At 36.9% G+C, this 22,293-nt stretch overlaps 1 protein-coding gene and 1 long non-coding RNA gene across 20 annotated transcripts in view; one reads left to right on the top strand and one right to left on the bottom strand.

The window, feature by feature from the left end:
* LOC141380246 (uncharacterized) overlaps positions 1-22,293 on the bottom strand; it is a 146,954-nt gene that overhangs the window by 46,899 nt on the left and 77,762 nt on the right. For 3 of the 9 annotated variants that reach the window (XR_015522449.1, XR_015522456.1, XR_015522447.1), the window contains one exon: positions 12,365-13,037. The exons of 2 other annotated variants lie outside the window; for them this stretch is intronic. This is a non-coding gene — a long non-coding RNA (uncharacterized LOC141380246). Of the gene's footprint in view, positions 1-8,563; positions 13,038-22,293 lie in introns of those variants that run through there. 4 more of the 9 variants (XR_015522450.1, XR_015522452.1, XR_015522453.1 and 1 more) reach the window with 3 other exon arrangements.
* Positions 1-22,293, top strand: part of ephb3b (eph receptor B3b) — an 86,867-nt gene that overhangs the window by 1,462 nt on the left and 63,112 nt on the right.

The following is a 22,293-nucleotide window of genomic DNA, read 5'->3' on the forward strand; positions in this document are numbered from 1 at the left end:
TGCTCTGACTTGCCTTTTGTGTATCTGGCGGTAAGATTCTTGGAAACTGCATTTATTATTTAATTAAATTCGAGTTATAGCCTACTATTAATGCGCAGTGCGCTTTTATCGTTTAGTTAACATTAGTAACTAACTAATTTTCTTGTTAAGACTAAAAGGCTTGGCTTTTTGTATTTACACTGTAATTGTTGGATTAATGCACACCTTACACTATTGCTTATTAAATTGTAAGCTATATTGTTGTACTTCTTTATTTAAATTTTATTTGAATGTTTTATTGAGTGAGGTGAATGAATAATTGAATACGAGGAGGTTGTTAGGAGTTCAATGGGTTGTTTAGATAATTAATTATTTGTCTATTTTCTTACTGCAAATGCGTGGTATGTTTAGCCTGTGTATTGTTCGTTTAAACTTCCTTTATTGATTTACACTCTTGGCCGATAACTTATCAGGAAATTAAATATGCGTATATGCTTTTATGCAAGGCACACGGGCCTCAATTATTTTATTATCTAGTTTCTTCCCGAAAATCAATCAAACTGGCAGTAATTATACACAAGTATCATTCAATTTGATGAAATAATACACTTAATCTTCAGTAAAAGAGTTGCAATGAATAATTTAATAATCAGTAATGCTATTAAGTGCCTGTTTTGTATAGGATTGAAGGACGATACATCACATTCATCCGCTAACACTGAAGAATTATTAATTACATTTATTTGCTTCTAGCTGACAAGTAATATTCTTAGTTCTTGGATATTTTTTTATCCTGTAAGTGTTCACTGAATCTAAATAAAAAGGATCAGGACTGTCCAACATGCATTAAAATGTGATTTTATGCATTTATGCTGCCCGCTTTGATGTCTTGTAGCCTATGTAGAATATTAGTTACGTGTCACTCTGAAATCATATGCGTTTGTTTTTTAGTTTCCGAGTTTCTATCTCCATCCCTCTCTCTCTCTCTCTTGTGCAATTAGGCCTGGTTTTAATTCCCACTACCCCACTACACTTATTATTTAGCACATGCAAGCTTGGTAAACACATTTTGTCCCATATACTGTAAGCAACTACAGTAATTCAAGGCGTATTTTGTTGGAGGCCTTGAGGTACACCGCGCGAAATGTGAGCACTGCAGACCATTTGACCTCATAAATCAATATACTAAAATACCGACATTACTCTTGTTTGTCTTTCCCCTCACATACGCTACATTTGCCGTATTTTAGTCGTTAAATCAAACGTCCTGCGCCTGAAGGACATTTTCTGCTTTTTTTCCCTAATGTGTTTGTTGTGTTTTCTTTTTTTCCGGAGCAGATTTGCTCTTTCATTGAAGTGGCAAAGAAACTAAGCGCTTTTAAGGCAGACATAGCCTTTATTGACGAAATAACAGGCTCATTTTGGGGGTAAACAGCATTAACATGAGAAACAACAGAATAATTACAGGGCACATTCACTGCAGAAGGGCCGTAACGTGAAGTTGAAGAAAGGCCTGAACGCGCAGTGTTGGCAAAACACTCATTTAATCTGTTTAGAAAAAGGGTACTAAATTCGCTATTCAAGTGAGGTTTTTTCAGGGAACCTGACATGTTATTGGCCGGCATGTTTAATTTATATGATATATTTTCATGGTTTGGTCCAAGTTAGAGGCTAAATGGAAATTCACCACTTTAAAGAATGATTTGTCACGGCGCAGGACAGGCCCATTTGAAAAGGACATTTCTGATGGCGAATAATAGTTCATAAAAACTTGTAAAGAATACATTGGCTAATGTATCGAATAAATTACTTGCAGTTTCCCATAAAAATAGAATTTAGACTAAAACATGATGTAAAAAAAGACAGTTCGTATTCAACCAACGCAATTTGCAGACCTCCAAGATTGTTTAGCGGTGTCATATTAACATTAATTAATTAATGATAATAAAATAATGTATTGTTTTTATTATATATATATATATATATATATTAATATTGAATATATTGATAATAATATTATCATAATAATAATAAAGGCTGTTTTTTTTGTTTGTTTGTTTTTTTGAGCGCAATGCCGGACTTGTGTAATCGATGCGACTTAATCGATCTGTAAAATCTGCGGTCAAAAGGTTTAAAAAGAGGTCAAAGCATTGATCTGTTCTTCACACCACGCTGCCTGCAGTCTGCTGAATGGCTCTTTTCTCAACTCTGTTAGGCAGAGAAAGGCTTTTTTAAAGTAAACATGAACACAGTTTGGTCTTATAGAGTAAACGAAGAAAAAAAAATGTATGCGTAAAGCGAGTTTATACGCAAAAAAACCAATACGCATTCGCCTATACTGAGTGTATAAAAGCTTTTAAAATGTGTTTAATTAGGTTGAAATCTATCTATCTATCTATCTATCTATCTATCTATCTATCTATCTATCTATCTATCTATCTATCTATCTATCTATCTATCTATCTATCTATCTATCTATCTATCTATCTATCTATCTATCTCCATCCATCCATCCATCCATCCATCCATCTATCTATCTATCTATCTATCTTACTGTATGCATATAACAAATCAGTAAATATTGCAAAGTTCAGTATTGAAAGAAAGAAAGAAACCTCATTTTTCTTTACGGGAAATGGCCTGATCACTGTCTGATGGTGGGCCTGCATTTATGAGCCACAGCTTTGGTGGCCAGCTATAAGTTAATTGATGAAAAACTGTTTTAAAGTGACAAAAAGTAAAGTGTAAGACCATAATTTACTACCTTTAATTATATATAACAAATAATAAATGACAAAAAAAAAAAAAAAAAAAAAAAAAATATATATATATATATATATATATATATATATATATATATATATATATATATATATATATTTATATATATATATATATATATATATATATATATATATATATATATATATATATATATATATATATATATATATATATTACATTTATTTTTTTTTTTGGTCATTTATTTACGATTTGAAGGCACTAACTAAAAATGTAAATACGTGTATATATTAGATTAAAATAATCATATTTATTACATAATAGTCATTTGAAACATTAAAATAAACACTTGCATTTTTCTCCATGTATGTAAAACCCACTTTGCCAATTTAATTAGATGCAAAAGCCAACATTGGATGTCTCAACTTTGACCCTGTGTTTATTTATTTTCCTCAAAGTCCTATTTATAAAATACTTCATTTTATTATTATTATTTAAGCCTTGAGTGAGAGCCATTGAAAGGTCATATGTTAAACAGAGGAACGGGTGAACAGATGTCTGTTGGCTTTGTTTCAGACTCTCATAAGGAGCTCAAAGGGGTCTCAGACTCGGGCTTAAAAAGACGCAATGAAAAACAGCGATGAGCGCACTTACTGTGCTGCTCTGCTTCACTAACCTGCAAACATTGATATAGCTTTTTTTAAAATTCAGGCTGTAAAAAATGTGTGGTAGAATAGCTAGCGCTGAAGGCCAATATTTAACCAAGTGCTCTGTTAATTGATGAAGAAGTGGACGGGACGCTGACTGGAATGCAGAATTTGCTCTTTCTGGAGTGTCCACTCAAAAGGGCCGTCCTGGCAGCTGACGCAAAGGCCTTTACAGAAAAAATAGGTCTTTGACACTCACGACAGTGTGAGGAGAGAATGTGTCTGGGCCCGAACACTGCCAAAATCCCCCCGGTGCTGTCTGCAGCTACTGAAGCGGAATGAGGGAGAGAGAAATCCAGAGCAGAAGAGAGAAAAGAAAGAGGGATTGAGGGGAAAAAGAGACATCGGAGCTCGGTTTCTGTCATGGGTTGGTCAGGAGCGAGATGGGTGGTGCTGGCAGAGCTACCATTAAAAACAGGGGGTGCGGAGTACCCAAAGTCACATGATAATAAATAAATTTTGCTTTTCGCTTCAATGGTTTTGCTTCAGCCATAGAGATTTATACGTGTTTTGAAATTTGGACTGTATGTGTGCATTGGTTTAGTGGATTTATAACCAGAGCCAATTTAACTGAAGTTTTTCCTTGGTCTGAAACTATACTTTTATTAAGAGTTTATTGAAATGTGTTAAATTTGTGACTGCTGTGTGCTTTATGAAGCGGATTGTACTTGCATGATGTCTAAAACAAAGATTGGTCACTGCTAGACATGGGCTGGTATGCGATTCTGACAGTGTATTAACCTCAGATAAAAAATATCATGGTTACACGGTATTGAGATTACTGCTCTAAAATATGTTCTTTTTTAAATATCTAGGTAAAAAAACAACAACTTTTTTCTCCTTTGAGCACAATTTATTTTGTTTTAAGAAACATTTAAAATATTTTGGAGCAGGAAAAATGTCCGGCTAAATAATTCAAATTAATCTTTGACTTTTGTTTTCTTCATTTGCTTTTAAAACACTGAATTTAAAATGGCATCTTTGGATATAATTCATGCTGCAAATACTGTTGTTCGAAACATCAACAACAACAACAAAATAAACATGAATAAAAAATCTTACACACACCTTAGGAATGGTATAGCAGAAAATTTGGGCGGTTTTGAAACCTTGACTTTTCCAAAACGCGGTATAACTTGATTGTCCCGTGCCTAGGCACATAAACTCCTTCGTAAACCCATCATAAGAGTCATATTTTGGAAACTGAGAGTTATATATCATCTGAAAGCTGAATAAACAAGTTTTCCATTGATATATGGTTTGTACGCATATACAACACAATCTCACAGTAATTCGTAACTTATTGATGTAGCGACTAATTCGTATGAATTTGTATGATCTCTTTCGTAAAATTTTGTGCGATTTTTGCTAATCCGCTAATGCCGATTTAGGGGCGTGGTTGGGTGCCATGCCTCCTTTTAAAAAATCTTACATTTTTGTTCGACTGAATTCATACGAAATAGCCATTAAATTGACAAAACGTAAACTACTTGCGTTTTCTAGTGAGATCATGCTGGGATATAACAATTTTTGGCAACTATTTGAATATCTGTAATCTGAGCGATCGAAAAATCTAAATATTGAGAAAATTGGCTTTGAACGTTGTCTAAATCAAGTTCTTAGCAATGCATGTTACTACTCAAATATGTAGTTTTGATATATGTACAAGGGAAATTTACAAAATGTCTTCATGGAACTTGATCTTTGCTTAATACTCTAATGATTAATTCATTATGATATATGATATATTATCATATATTCATAATGATTCAATTTTCTTTTGGGCTTAGTTCCTTTATTAATCTGCGGTCGCAACAGCGGAATGAACCGCCAACTAATCCTGCATATGTTTTACGCAGCGGATGCCCTTGCAAACATCCATACACACTCATTCACACACACACACACTCATGCGCTACGCTCAGTTTTAGCATACCCAATTCACCTGTACCGCATGTCTTTGGACTTGTGGTGGAAACCGGAGCACCCTAAGGAAACCCACGCCAGCACGAGGAGAACATGCAAACTCCACATAGAAATGCTGGCCCAGCCGAAGCTCAAACCAGCGACCTTTTTTGCTGTGAGGTGGAAATGCTAGCCACTGCACCGCCGCGTCACCTATTCTAACAATTTTTGGCATTAATAATTATTTTAAGGTAAATTTCATGGTGTTACCAAACCATTAACTAAGACTTTTAGCTTAATAAACGACCAATTAGCTGCTTAATAATAGTTATTAAGGTAGTAGTTGTGTTTATGCATCGGGTATAGAATTGTAAAATAAGATCATTCTTCATAAGTGCTTGTAAACATCATAATAACATAGTCGAATCTTAGTAATAGGCAGGTAATAAGTAAGTAAATTAAATTAATTGTTACTAAAGTGTTATCAATAAATCATTTTAACTCGTACAGTGTATCTTTTCCCGGTGATGGCTTGCATCTGGAAGGGCATCCAATGCTTAAAACATGGGCTGGATATGTTGGCGGTTCATTCCACTGTGGTAACCACTGATTAATAAAGGGACTAAGCCGAAAAAAGAAAACGAATGAATGAATGAACAATGTATTTTCCACCATTCCCACAAAAATTCCTGTGTGACCTAAGGTTTTTGTGACCCAGGGTCACACTTTATATCAAACAATATGCTATTTGTTTTGTATGTATGTATATAGTGACAATGCGCATTGACAGAAGTAGCGCACAGGAGCTACGGAAGTGAGACATGCGATCTGACACACACATGCAGTCCTGCTATGCTCCTGAGAAATGACTAACACATTTTTACAAGAATGCCACAGCCGTTACAGTATAGTGAAGCAGATTGGCAAGTGGGAGTATGGAAAAGCTTCCAGGCTTTCTTTTTTTGTGGCAGTGTTTTGATCCTTTGCTGGACAGTGTTTTTGAGCGTTAAACCAGACTAGCCTGTTCTGCCTATCTTCCATATATCAATTCATGATCATAACACAAAACAAATCCAGTATTCAACAGCATTGAACTAGCGCACGACTTGTAATCGTCGTAAAGATTTTGCGTTCGCTTTCATCTGCGGTTCATTTAGGGGAATGTGTGATATTACAAGCCCTGCAGGAAACGGCGAACGCTAACGCTAGGTGCAAATGTCTGCTTTGATTAGCAATACGGGCATGTGTGAACAGGGTGTGTAGAGGGGGTGTGTTTGGGCTAATGATGACTTCTAAACTTCACGCTACCAAGCAGACCAGGCCTCTAGATGGTTAAAACATGCTCCTAATCTCCACTTCAAACAGCAGGAGCCCCGGGCTGGAGCCCAGAAGCACGCTAGGCCTTTAGCCTTTCTGTTAAATCTAGAGTCGAATTTGCACTTTTGAGACATGCTGTTCAATTACACATCTGTAGACTTTCTTAGACATTAATTTTGTTAATGCGCACAGCTACAAAAATAAATTTGGACTGGTTTGGATTTTGCATTCAGGCGTACATGAAGAAGAGTTAAAAAGCGTAGGTCTTTTAATGTAGATACTCGATGTTGTGTTCACATGTTAACATGCATATTCTGTTTATATTTAGCATTTCATTTAAGATTTTCCAGTTAAACAGAAAGTTAAAGATGCTAATACTGTACAACAGTCACTCCGGGAGTCCAGTGGTTCTTGAGATAAATAATAATAATAATTAAACCAGTTTTTTTGAGTGTTGAGAAAAGCTGTCTCAATTTTAGGTTGCAGACATCCCAGGTAAAAAAAAAAAAAGTGCACTAAAATGCACTTTATTTAAATATACTTAGTACACTTTTCAGTAATGTACTAAAAGTGCTCTATTTTCGCACACTAATTTTGTACTTAATGTACTAAAAGATGGTAATAAGTATATGTTAAGATAAACTTAATACCATCTAAGTGTACTCAACTGTGCTATTTTGAGACACACTGAAATTTAACTAAAATGTGATTTTAACATACTATATCTGTATTTTAAAAAAATGTTTAGTTACAACTAAAAATACACTTGAACCCTACTTTTAAACATTTTAATATATTTATGACTAATTTAAAGTATAATAGTAATATATTAAAAGAATATACAAATTGTAAAAAAAGTGTGCTAAACACTGTATTAAAAGTGCTCTATTTTCCCAAACTAATTTTGTATTTAATGTACTAAAAATTAGTATTAAGTACATTTTAAGATAAACTAAAGTACATCTAAGTGTACTCAACTGTGCTATTATGAGACAAAATGAAGATGATCTAAAATGTGCTTTTAAAATACTAAACATTTATTTAAAGAATATATTTTAAAGGGATACTGTGTGTACAAAAAAAACAGCATCTGTGCTTCATCAAAACACTTTAATCTTTTTTGTGCAATAAACCACAAGTCCAAAAATACCTTATGGGAGGGAACAAAAACTTAGCAAAAACTGAGAAAACAAAAATGTAAATAAGATGCAACATTACAGCACATATATGCAATGTAAAGACATTTTGGAAAAATTTACTTTTACTAATAGATTTTTAATAAAGTCAATTTAATGTAAACTTAAAATTACCACACTCAAAATCAATTTAAGTGTTAGTGATAATATTGCATTCACATTAAGTGTACTTAAGTACAATTTTTGGGAAAATGTACTTCTACTACAATACATTACTAATAGATTTTTAATAAAGTCAATTTAATATAAACTCAAAATGACCACACTCAAAATCAATTTAAGTGTTAGTGATAATATTGCATTCACATTAAGTGTACTTAAATACAACTTTTGGAAAAATGTACTTCTACTACAATACATTACTAATAGATTTTAATATATTAACTTATTTTAAACTTAGGACTAGTATGTAAACAGTGTACGAAAAATCAACTAATGTTTAAAGCATTCAAAGCACACTTTTGAAAAACACACTATTCTTGGATGTTTTTTCTGTAGTGTACTTTAATGTAGAACACTAAAAATTTATTTAAGTATTACTGGTATTTAGTATACTTTTGTCAAGTGTACTAAAGTCCTACTGAAGTATAAACATACTTTTAATTAGTATATTTATAGTGTAAAACCATCAAACTTTTATTTAACACAAAAAATAACAATGTACTAAAAATGTATTTGCGGGTATTTAAATATATTTTAATTGCATTTAATTATATATTTTTTCACCTGGGATGTACTAAAACATCTGTTTTGTATATTAAATACTAATAATGGATATTACAAAGTGGAAGCAACAACAGCTGTTTTGGTGTAAACTATTTTTACCATGGTGCACTCCTTGTAAGAGTAATTGGGAACACAAAGAGAGCTGGTGTTAGACAGGAATTCCTCTACGTGAATCGTCACCTCTCCATTTGGTGTCGGAGGTGAGAGCAGTGGCACTTCGGCAAGGTGCAAATGCAGGTACTTGTGAAAAGCAGTTTGTTATGTGCCATAAAAGTCCCCGAAGGCATCGCAAGTCTGTCTGCTGGAGCTGTGCTGCGAGTGTTTTGAAATTCAATTCACTGGAAGTGAATCAGACGACTCATGTCAATCCAAAGCGAGCGCCACGTATGCATGCACCATGCTTTTCTTTAGTCAATTCCATCAAGAACGGCATGTAAATCTCTGTGCTGATAACATTTTTGCTGGATTTCCGTCCATGTTGGAATGTGAAGATATTGTACGGTGTGTCTGTAAGTATTAGCATAATTGGTAGCACTTTAAGATAAGGAACCAATAGTTAATGTGTTTACTAACACGAATTAAATGGTGAACAATACATTTATGAAAGTGTTTAATAATCTTTGTTGTTGTTAGTTAACTCACAGTGCATTACCTAATGCAAAACTTTGAATTTTAATAATGCACTAGAAGAAACTATGAATATGCTATGAATAATAAATAATGTACAAGTATTGTTCGATCTTAGTTCATGTTAGAAAACACATTCATTAACTTTAGCTAAGTGACCACATCATATATTTCCTTCATTCACCAGTACTCCATCTTTCTTTCAGTCAGCTAGAACACCACATCCAGTTTCGACGGGGTCACATTCCCCATCCAATCAGGGATTCTCAATGAATCTCAGTGACTGATTCATTTATGGCTTGTTGTCAGGCTTGATCGATCACACTTCCTTCTCACTTAGCCTTTCTGGCAACTGCCCTTTTGAAATGTGCCAAGCCTTCTAGATCCTCTCATTACCAGCTTTTTAAGACGTAAAGAAGAATGGCAGGACAGAGGATCCAATGAGTTAGATAGGATCTGTCCAGTCATCTTCCCGTCAGCATCCCGTGTTGCTGGCATAGGCCAGCGCTGCCATGAAAAAAAGGGCCACTCGTCACGTCTTAAGTGCAGCCCTGCAGATAAAGTGACATATTTCTGCCGTGACCTCGGAGCTGCCCTTTTCCAACAATGTCTCAAGTCTAGTGAACATCATTATATATATATATATTTTTATTAAATGAGTCTCTGGAATACTTGATTCTGATTGGCCAGTCGCAACATTCCAAGGTATGTTATTCTCAGGTAACAACCAATGAATAACACATGCTCAGTACTTTGAATAATCAGTGGATGCGTTCACATCCAACAATACGTGCATCAGTATGCTTATCTGTCGTTTTCGGTTCTATTAGCTTTGCCTTCAATTAAAGAATAAACTATTATGTAATTAGTAAAATACGGGTTATTTTTCTTTTACACAATAAAGCTCTTCATTCTTATATACCAGCTGCTGATAAACCTGTCTGGCTTTATCATGCCATAACAATTGTCTTATCCCTTACATAATGTAGGCAATCATGCTCATGGAGAACTTAAATTGAGCTATTTAATTTAGACGTAGAAGCTTGAATAAAAAATGTAATGTTGGGGTTGATTAATAAAAAAGACAGGTATGTTATATAGCACTAAACTCTGCAGGAATGTATATCTCCAGGAGTAGGACTGAACACCCCTTGATATAAGGTATGCTGTGCACCCCCAATTCACTTGCGAGCCTTGACTAGTGGCTTATCTGTTATTAAAGTGCCCTCAACCTGAACGGGAGAGATGAGGACATGGGCGAACAAAGGGACAGAGAAAGACTGAGAGAATTGTCCGGTCTCCAAAAGGCACTTGGTACAGTATTGGTTGAGCAGTTCATCTGAAAAGGTGCTGAGAGGAGAGACAATGGAAATACACTGGAGCTGGTCAGATGGGGTTATGAATGCAGTGGGAATTGAGGCAGAGCTCAGGACAGAGAGAGAAAGAGAGAGAGCAGTAAGTTTTCATCTTCTGTCTTGGACAGCTGCCATGGATCTATCTCTGCATCTTAAATTTGACTTGCTCGGCCTAGCTATGCCTGAGAGGAGATCATTGTTTCTGTCTTTTCTCTCTCTAGGTCCGTCTTTCTACCTATCCCTCTTTTTTTTCTGAGCTAGTCTAAGAAAGTCGTGATGGGCAAGGGATATGCAAGGGTTTTTAATGAATCTGAAAAGCCAGTGAGCATCAATCAATGACGGCCTTGAGGCTGCATTCGAGATCAGGTCCACCTGACAGTGGGATTGTAGGAAAGAAGGTTACAGTCTGCATACAGAATGAATAAGCTCTCGAGGCAGAAATAAAATGCCTTCTAGTGTTGCAGACGGTACAGTTATCTCTTGTCACAACAGCTGGAGGATTGAAACTGTCGCCTTTTTTTCTCAACCGAACACTCATTTGTAAGGCTACAACCGCATCTAGATGCATGCCGATTGTAAAAGAGATGAGAACCTAGTGAAAAACCCTCAGAAAGAGTGTGGGAAGTTTGGTAGCCTCTCCCCCAACAGGTGGGCCTTATCCAGACAGAGAGGCTAAAGACAATGCACCTCTTTCTTTACTCTGTTTACCATCCCTCTCTCTGCTTTCCTGTCACTTCAATGCTGCACTTTCCCACCATCTTTGAAAGCCCTCCCCCTTCCCTGTACTCCCGGGGCACCTTATGTGGCCGCTTCTTATCAGGGAGATAATTCTAATTGTGGCATTATTTTCCCTATCTGCTATCTCACCCCTACAGTGATACCAGAATCCCAGAACAGGACCAGAAGCTTAGGGACAAGGCCTATTTACCCACAAAACCTTTGTTGAATCTAGTCATTGATAAGATTTGTGTCTGTGTGTGTGTGTTCTTACAACTCTATTCTGTCACAGAATCCTACGGGAGCTGAGTCTATAAGCAATGTAAGTCAGGATAGATTTGACAAGTTCAGTCTCTTGATGTGTCATTGCCCATGGCTTTTAAGACATTCTTAGAGCAGGTTCCCACTCGTGACATCTTACGTTAAATAATGTTGGGAGAGGGGTTTTAAAACACTAACCTATACACTGCTTGCACGAGAGTCAGATAGAGGTCTCTAACTAAGAGCAGGAGCAAAATCAGCATGCTGATGTGACCTAAACTCTCATAGGGTGTGAAAGCAAGCATATTGATGTGAAATGGAGCTGGCACTAGAAACAAATTAAAATATCCTATGGCCAGATGGGGATGGTGAACCGAGGGGCCATATTTGTATCAAGGGTGTGAGATGCACCACAGCGAAACAGCTTCATCGCCACTTCTGCCCTGTTACGTCCTCTGGGAAATGACCTAAAAGGATGCCGATGATTAGCGATTCAATTTAGCCAGCCGTCGGTCAATATGGCAGGCCAAGGGGAGATGGTTGTTGATGCTGCCTTGCCATCAAAATAGGTAGCGATCGAAATGTCTGGGGACTAGATTGTGCTTCCTCGGTTAATTAAGCGAGGGGATTGTCAGTACTCTTACCTATTCATAAATCTTTACTTCAGTTTGAGACAGCTCGGTCTGAAAAAGCTATCTAAGTAGGCAAGCACTTAAAAGTAATCTATAGAGTTCAACGCTGGGTGCAGCTTTGTGCCTGGTTAATTAATCAAGACACTGCTGTGGTGTCATAAATACGAAAACACTTACGACTTAAGCATATCAAGAGGGTAATATCTAGAGACTCTTTTATCTTAAACCTTTTTGGCAGTTTTATTGATTAGTTACAAAAAGAACAGGAAATGAGCCAGGATTTAATGCGGTAGCATGTTTGCTAACTGCCATGTCACCACACCAGCTAGAAACATCCATCCATTCTGCTAACTGCTTGTCCTAGGGTCGTGGGGATGCTGGAGCTTATCCCAGTGTTTTCGAGCCAAGGCAGGGCACCACCCGGGACAGATGGCCAGTCGCAGAGCTAGCAACTTAAAAGTTTGAGTGTCCCCAGAATGTGTACGTGGTTAATAATAGAAATGAATTCCACGCCATATTTTTTTGAAAGCTAATTCCTGCGATTGGAAATCTTTATCAGCACACTGCATAAACTTCTATCATGAAATCACGAGTAGTCTGTTTCCTTTTCTCTGTCTTTTTGTATCTGTCCTCAGGTTTGGAAGTTCAGACTTAGGGAAACATGTCCATTCATGCATCCCTCTTCTGAGAAAAGACGTAAATACAGGCTTGTCGGTACATATGGTCAGTCCTCCAGTGATGGAAGTACTCCTGTACGGCTGACTTATTTCCCTGAGTAATCTATGCTGAGGTTCAGTACACACCCTGTGGTTCTTTTGATGAGCGCCATGTTGAACTCATCCTGCTTTGAGACCACCAGGAGATGTAACGTACCTGAAACACAAAAGTTCGCATGTAGGTTCCAGGCAGTCAAGGTGTGGTTAGCAGACCTGTAATTAGAGTTGAGGCCACCAAGTCTTCATGACGACATGTCTATCTTTGTGTGTGTGTGTGTGTTGGATTTATGGGATCTATGTTTGTGTATGTGTGTGTGGTTAAGTGTGTGAAAGAGATCAGCTGCAGAGCAGATAATTCCCAGACTTCTCATTATCTCTGTACCTGTCAATTGCTTCTCTTCGCACCTGTACAGTACTTCCTAAATTGAAGGGCGTTCTCGTATACAATTCTCTGTCCCAGACATTGACTTTGTGGAACCTTTGCTATCTGTTGCACTTTATATTACAGCGACACAGCGGTGCTTGTCCAGCGCAGTCTTATTGAAGAACTTTATTGGTTCAGTGTAGACACTGTTAAAGCCACCGTGTTTGATTTATCAGTCAATGATTGACTCTAGATTGCTATAACCTTCCTTGTCACCCGCACTTCAAACAGACGGCCAGCAGCAGCCGTGCATTTCCCATCTCGAGTACACCGTTGCTGATGATTTAACACCGTTATCTCGTGTGACAATTTCCCTTAGTTCCTCCATCATTGTCTTTTTAGCACCATGTCTCCTGATACACTGTTATTTAGGTTATGAGTGGGAAAGATGGGTCATTTTTAGCACCCCGTTAGTTTAGGAAATCCAACATAAAACTGTTGCACTGGCAAGCAGATATTACATAACACCATACTAGAAGCATATTTTGGAATACAAATGACATCCATCTCCTTACTAACTCAAACCTCCCTCTATTCCTCTCCCCCTCCCTCAGCCTTCTCACCAGGCTCTCTGCTGAGACCCATAAATCAATGGAGCTCAGTAGCCTGTCGGGGGCTTACCGTCTGTGGGGGGTATTGGTGGCCTGGGCTCCCCAGCCGCTGGCTTTAGTTACACATCAATGAAGGGTGAATAATACATTAGTCAGCCCCTGACAGTACAGTGCTAGGCGGACAGGCAGACGGAGCCTCCCCTGGCCCTTCATCAGCGCATCTGCGCCATAATCAGCCTCTGGAGATATACCTCGGATTTGGCCTACCTTTCTTCCACCTGATTTCATGCGAATGCAAATATTTTGCTATTAAACACCCGCTTTGGGGGTAAGAGGGACAATTCAAGACCCTATTATCTCTTTTCGTGTTTGTAGGTAAGCATAGATTAAGGTTACTATTGAGACTTGAATTTCTGTGCCTCAATACTTTGCAGATCAACATACAAAATGCAAAATTACAAATTTTTTCCAAATAGAGTACTCCAGTTATATTTATATCGCAATATATATCGCAGAAATATCGCAAAGTCCGTTCTTTTTCTAATATTGTACTCATAATATCTTGGTTTTGGAGTATGGATAGCATGGTATGGAAGGTATCCGATGCAAAGAAACTGCCCCATTCCTTTCTCTAAGGTCAAGAGCTGCAAGCGACACCCATAAAGTCTAGGTTAATAATTTGAAGCAGGCAGGAAGTATTGCAGCTGACCCAGGTCGGCAAGCAAGGACGTGAAGATGGATTATTGTGGTATATATGGTCCTGGAACGGTTGCTTTCTCAGTGCAGTTGCACTGTGTATTGATTTATATCTGGAGATTTTTCAAGTAGCCGGCCTCCTACGTTGTGCGCACAACCGCAAAACCATTTAAACTGTTCCTCCAATGCGTCAAGGCTTTTATTTAATTGCGCAGAGACATCTAAACCCCTGGCCATATGGGGCACCCTAGAATTGGATGTCAACCATTCTATCAACCTTCTCCAGCATAATTGCCTAGAAATGAACTTCCATCGCTAATGCCTTCTGTCACAATCTGCGAGTCAATTTGCTGTAAGCGAAACACTTAAGTGCATGATTGTGTGATCGCCAGTGACCTAGACGCCCATGTGTCCTAATCAGGCAGTTGTTTCTTTTTTTTTTTTAATCAACAGTCTCAGAGGTGGAGTCCTACGAATAAATTACTCAGATGACCATCTTCCATACACTCAGCCAGCCTGAATGTGTGTGCGCTAGAGAGCCGGAAACCATTTACAGAGGTCTAACGAGTCAAGTTATTACCGCAGCCAAGTGTGAGATTAATTAACTGAGCAGCAATTAGGAAGACGCTGGAAAAGATCTAACAGATAAGCACGGGGAGAATCGTAACCAACTTTTTGCTTAAGACAACTGGGAGGGACGGGAAAGAGTAAACAGAAATAACAAGCTATAACCTCCAATTACCACTCTAGATTATTGGAAAAAAAAGTGCCTGTGGCAACAATTTCTGCAAACTAATATTGTTTCTTCACAGCACTTTCAAAGTGAAAACGTCCATTGAGGGGTACTAAAAGTGTGTTGAATCTCCCTGCAACATAAGAAATGTGAACGTGACATCATTACACTTCTAGTATTAACATAAACATGAGATTAAACACACGTTTAGCTTGCTCCTACAAGTCTTATAATGTGACTCATGTTTCACACACACACATCCATATAGAAGTTGTACTTGTTACCTGATACAGACGTGAAAAAAATTAGTCATGCACTACAGTAAATGCGTTTTGAGATCAAAGAACCACATGAAAACAGGTTTCGTTAATTCCTAATCTGCATATGTAATCGTAAACACCAAGAGGTTGTTTGTGCTGTACTATCACTAGTGTTCATTTTCGATGCCAGAATGTAGGCAGACTTGCAGTGCCGAGTTAGCAAATAAGTACAATTCTACACTCTCAGAAATAAAGGTACAGGAGCTGTCACTGGGGCAGTATCTTTTTAAAAGATACATATTTGTACCCAAATAATCCACAGTGGTACCTAAAAGGTGCATATTAGTACCCAAATGTACCTAAATAGTACTTTTGAGGTACCATTATGGTCCCTTGAGGTACAAATATGTACGTTTTGAAAAGGTACTGCCCCAGTGACAGCTCCTGTACCTTTATTTCTGAGAGTGTAGGTTGCATAATCTGATTTACTCATGCAAGGCATACCTGGATTAGCAAAGTCCATTGGTTTCCTTTGTTTGAGAAGTAAAACCTTGATCCAAGAACATGATTTATGAGCTAGAATCAACTTGTATGTTCATGTGCATCAGGCATCTCCACGCCCTACTTTCTGTTATTGACATACTTCCAAAAGTGCCAGAGCGTGGTTGAAATTTCCAGAATATGTGTACAGCATGAATGATAGTGTCCCTTTCACTCAGGACAGCTCTAAACTGTGCTTTAGTCACCGAGCATATTCAAAGGCAGTGTGGGTGTGTATTTGTTTTTGTGCATGTATTTGTCGGCTCAACAGTCACAAAGGCCCTACCCGGTCACATTCTTGTCGGTAACTGCCTAACCTTTCTTTGTTGTTGCAGCCCTGACCTGAATCGGATAATGAATGGGCAGGTAAACATTAACGAGTGGCTATGGGCTTAATGAGCTAACGTGAGAAGAGCTAGTCGAAAGAAGCCTGCGCTGCCTCGGGCTAACGTGTCACATGTAGCAAGAAATGTTAAAAAAAGACCAAAGAACTTAGCATAATAACTCCTATTACGCTGCGGTGTAGTTTGAGCCATTAGACATGTTTTCTTTGTTCGTGCAGGTAAACCACAACATATCCTGATAATTAGCATGCAGCATGACAGGCCAAACTGAGCTACAGATTCGTTCCCATGTATTCGGCAGCGGCTGCCAATGCTAATAAGTGACAGCACTGGGAAGTTAGCAGGGTTCTTGCCCTCACAGCTTGGGTTTTTCTTCTCAGAGAAATGAAAAGGAATCTCAACCTCACTGGCCGGCCCCCAGACGGTATATTTGAAACATTACGAAGCGTCCTGAAGCCACTGGAACGCTGGAAATGTGGACCGCATCAGTCCAGTAGCTGCTAACAAACAGCTGTCCCATGATGCGAAGCAGAACTCTCATATTTGACAGCCATTAGAGGTTATTTGTATGTTTGCTTTGTAAGATGATATCACGTGTTTGGTTTGATGACTGTATCAGGAGTAATTTTACCCTGACATGCGTCTTAATACATAATTCAAAGCAGATCTTTGATTCTGTGCAAAGACTTTATGCTGTATGCTACATTTGTTGGACTTTCTGAGGCACAACCCTGCAGAAAATAAAAGATTCTAATGGTTTCCACCACAAATACCATTAAAGTCTTTACAAACCATCAAAATCTAAGCATTGAAACCAGTACGTTTTAATGGTTTCCAGTGGGTTTTGGGACAATATTCCATTTATTTTTTATTTTTGGCACCAGTTTATCCGGACCCTGCTGAAAAATCCAGCCTAGGCTGGTTGGCTGGTTTTAGATGGTCGACCAGCCTGGTTTTAGAGGGGTTTTGGCCATTTCCAGGCTGGTTTCCAGACATTTTCAGCCTGGTCTTAGCCTGTCAGGCTGGGAGATGGCCAGCTAAAACCAGCTTGACCAGCCTAGCCAAGCTGGGAGTCCAGTCAAAACCAGCTATGTCTAGCTTAAACCAGGCTGGTTTTATCTGGATTTAGCTGGTCATAATCCAGCCTGACCAGCTAAGACCAGGCAAGAAACTGGCCAGAAAATGGCTAGAAACCAGCCTAGAAGTGGCCCAAACCCCTCTAAAACCAGGCTGGTCGACCAGCTAAAACCAGCCAACCAGCCTAGGCTGGTTTAAACTAGATTTTTCAGCAGGGGAGTTTAATTCGCATCTTTAGATGGAAGCACAGCTTTTGTATGTGCACCCTTATTGATCAGAAATCTAGATCCCAAGGTCCCTTTGGTAACATCTTATCTCAAGGTAAAAGAGGTTGTAGAAAACCAGAGTTTGGGGGCATTTTGACATCCGCCCCACTCTGAAGTACCTCCTTAGCGTTATAGCATGGCAAATGCCTTCCAGTGGTCCAGAGGGATCGTGCCATTACCATATATTTAGCCTAGATGTCTGTTGGCTGCCTCCGCAGTGGCATAATGAACGTGTCAAAGGGAGGCAAGTACGGCAAACGGGTTGCCGGAGAATGGAGACGAGTCCCTGGACGGCAGCTACAACAGACAGCTCCTCTCCCCAGCTGACAGGCAAGGCCAGTGGGCAGCACGCTGCCAAAATACCTCCATAATGAAGCTGGAATGAAGGTATGGGGAAGTCAGCAGAGCCTCTACCCCGTTTTGTTGGCTTGGATTGCAAAACACAGGAGGGGAATACAAATATATTTCCAGAAGAAGAAAAAAACAACACATCCAGTATTTTGGGTGCAAGGCTCCCTGGAGATCTGGGCTAGCTGTCACATTCATGACCGCAATGAAAATGTCTTAGGGTTGCTTTATTTTGTTTTATGTTTATTTCCTATTGCATTTTTAAACTGGAGCCTTAGTTGCAACACTCGCTGTTGTTGTGAGAATTTCTCAATGTTGGATTCTTTTTCTTTTTTTTTTATTGGGGCTAGTTTTTACATGTTACTCCAGTAAAAACAATTTCCAATTTCGGTTTGGATAATTTGGTGTCTTTAAACTAGAGCTACTTGCAAAACTTGTTACTTTAGTGAGAAATTCTTAAAGGAGTTTTTTGTTCCAATTTTGTCTTTTTTTGGGGATATTCTGTTCTTTTAAAGGGGGTAGTTTTTAGACCTTGCTTCAGTCGGAATATCTCAAGGTGGGATATTAATGTATTTTTAAAATGGAGCTTTAGTTTGTTTCTCCAAAATTTTTGATTCCAGGAGAAATTTTCAGGGTTGGTTTATTTTCTAATTTTGTTTATGGGAAATTCTATCTTTTTTTAAATTGGGGACTGTTTTTACATGTTACCCCGGTGAAAATGTATTAGGATTCTTTTCTTTGCCTTTTTATGGGGATTACGTTCTGTCCTCTTTTAAACTGGGAAGAGTTTTTAAGCCTTACTCCAGTAGAAATATGAAAAGGTTGGCTTATTTTCCAACTTCTGTTTGGATGTTTTGGCATTTAAAGCTGGAGCTACTTGCAACAAATTTTACTCAAGTGAGAAATTCTTAGTGTTGGTTTCTTTTCCAAAAGTTTTTTTTTTAGGGAACTCTGTCTTTTTTAAATTGGGGATGATTTTTACGTGTTCCAGTGAACATTTATCAGGGTTGGGTTTTTTTCCAATCAAGTGAAATTATATTCTGTCCTTTTTTTAACTGGGGATAGTTTTTAAACCTTACTCCAGTCGAAATATCACAAGGTTGGTTGCTTTACCAATTTTGTTTGGATATTTTTGGCATTTAAAACTGGAGCTACTTGCAATAATTGTTACTCTGGTGAGAAATTCTCAGGGCAGGTTTCTTTTCCAATATTTTTATTTATTTTTTTGGGGGGAACTCTGTCCTTTTTTAATTGGGGATGATTTTTATGTGTTACCTCAGTGAAAATTTATCAGGATTGGTTTCTTTGCTAATTTATTGGGATTATATTCTGTCCTATTTTTAACTGGGGTCAGTTTTTACACCTTACTCCAGTCGAAATATCTATAAGTCTGGTTTCTTTTTCCATTTCTGTTTGGATATTTTCTGTATTTTTAAACTGGTGCTACTTGCAAAACTGGTTACTCTAGTAAGAAATTCTCAGGGTAAGTTTCTTTTCCAATTTTTTTCTGTCTTTTTCATTAACTGAGGCTATTTTCCTACCTTATCCAGCATAATTTTATCAGGGTTAGTTTCTATTTCTATTTTTGGGGGTGGCCGTTTTATGTTCTTTTAAACTGGGGGTAGTTTGTACATCTTATTCTAGTTAAATTATCTCAAGGTTGGTTTCTTTTCCAATTTCTCTGTGGATATTTGAGCATTTTAAACCGGAGCTTTAGTTGCAACACTTGTTATTCTAGAGAGAATTTCTCAGGGTGGGATTAATTTTCAATTTTTTCTATGGGAATATTTATCAGGGTTGGGTTTTTATTCAAACTATTAGGATTATATTTTCTCTTTTTTTTTTTATCTGGGGACGGTTTTCACACCTTACTCCAGCTGAAATATCACAAGGTTGGTTTCTTTTCCAATTTCCCTTGGGATATTTTGGCATTTAAAATTGGAGTTACTTGCAAAACTTGTTACTCTAGTGAGAAATTCTCAGGGTTGGTTTCTTTTCGAATTATTTATTTTGGGAAAATGTCTTTTTTAAATTGGGGATCATTTTACATGTTAACCCAGTGACAATTGATCAGGGTTGTGTTTTTTCCAATCTATTGGGATTATATTCTGTTCTTTTTTTTAACTAGGGATGGTTTTTAAACCTTACTCCAGTCGAAATTCACAAGGTTTATTTTCCAATTTCTGTTTGGATATTTTGGTATTTTTAAATTGGAGCTACTTGCACAACTTGTTAGTTTAGTGAGAAATTCTCAATGATGGTTTGTTTTCCAATTTTTGTCTTTGGAAAAAGTCATTTTTATTAGATGGGACTATTTTTTACATATTATCCAGAATAATTGAATTAGAGTTCATTTCTTTTTGCATTTTTTGGGGTGGCCATATTATGTCCTTTTAACTGGGGATGTTTTTTTTTTACATCTTATTCTAGTTAAAATGTCTCAAGGTTGTTTCTTTTCCAATTACTGTGTAGATATTTTGGTATTTAAAACTGGAGCTACTTGCAACAGTTACTCTAGTAAAAATTATTACGGTAGGTTTCTTTTCTAATTTCTTTTTTGGGGGGGATCTGTCTTTTTTGAATTAGAGCTAGTTTTTATTTGTTAACAATTCTCACGGTTGGTTTCTTTCTGAATTTATTGGAGATATTTTCTGTACTTTTTATCGGGGGATGCTTTTTATACCTTACTCTAGTTAAAATATCTCAGGGTTGTTGTTTTTTTTCCAATTTCTGTTTGGATATTTTTTTAATATTTCTAAACTGGAGCTTTAGTTGCAGCACTTGTTATTTTAGAGAGAATTTCTCGAAGTAGGATTAATTTCCAATTTTTTGTTCGGGAAACTGTCTTTTTTTTAATTGGATTGTTTTTCCGTGTTTCTCCAGTGAATGTTTCTTAGGCTTGGTTTCTTTGCCAACTTATTGGTGGCATATTCTGTCCTTTTTTTCTTGAAACTGGGGATAGTTTTTACACCTTACTCCAGTTAAAACTTCTCAGGGTTGGTTTCTTTTCCAATTTCTGCTTTTGTCTCTTTTCTCTGTCGTACAATTCATTTAGCGTACGCTGACCTTATATGACAACAAGCCTCAATAGCTTCACTTGAATAATGCCAAAGCACTCAGGTTCTTTCTGATTTATGTAAAAAACATCATCACTAGCGTGTGCCAGATTTCGGGACGTAGCTTGACTGATAATATGAGTTGTGGGTAATGACGCATTGAGCTCTTTATTGAGCGTGAAGGCATATTTCAGAGTTTCAAAAAGACTTTTTTCCCCCAGCAATATTGGCAGACTTGCATTCCTGGCAGTTTATTACAGTCAGAGTTGAATTTCAACCAGAACGAGAAAAATCAATCAAAACACAGTTATCGTGATTATAGTCCTTTTATACTTTTCGCTTGAGGAGAGGGAGAGGTGTTTGACTGTTGGTTAAAATGTGCTTACGCTAGGCTCAGCCAATGGCAGAATTCATCACGCTCAACCGATTGCAATTTTCTACACTCATTAAAATAAAAACAGTTTGTACGACAAACAGAAGATATATAACTGTTTCCAACTCTGCTGAGCAATGCTGCTGTAATAGTTCAATCCAATTATTTTGTATGACTTAATTAGCTGTTGTAATGTTATTTGTTTTAATTATTTGAACAGTGGTGTCTTTTTTTATAATTTATTTAATACAGCTATTATTTTGCATTTATTTTTTTTTTATTTATTTATTTAATTGTCCAGTTTACTGTGACATGTCTGAATCTTTTTTATTATTTTTTATTTTATTTAAATTTGTATTAATTTGATTTAAACTTATGTATTTTGTTAATTTTTTTATAAATATATCAAAGAAATAACCGCAAGGTGAGACCAGAAATACCTGTTGTTGTTGTCGTAGTTTTTGTCGTTTTTCTTTTTTTCTTTGGCATTTCTTAATCTTAATTAATTAGTTTATTAATTATTTAAAATTTATTAATTTTATTTAATTTTTTATGTTTTTATTTTAAGTAATTTATTTATTTTAATTTATTTACTTTAGTTTATTAAAATGAGTTTATTTATTGTTATTTTTTATTATTAATTTATTTTAATTCATTTTATTATTTTTTTTAATGTTAAAGAAATGATAGCAACGTCACACCAGAATTATTTTTTTGAATATGTATTTTGAATTATTTTTTTTAC

This window comes from Danio rerio, chromosome 22 (assembly GCF_052040795.2).
Source record: "Danio rerio strain M-AB ecotype USA chromosome 22, GRCz13ab, whole genome shotgun sequence".
Lineage (NCBI taxonomy): Eukaryota > Metazoa > Chordata > Actinopteri > Cypriniformes > Danionidae > Danio > Danio rerio.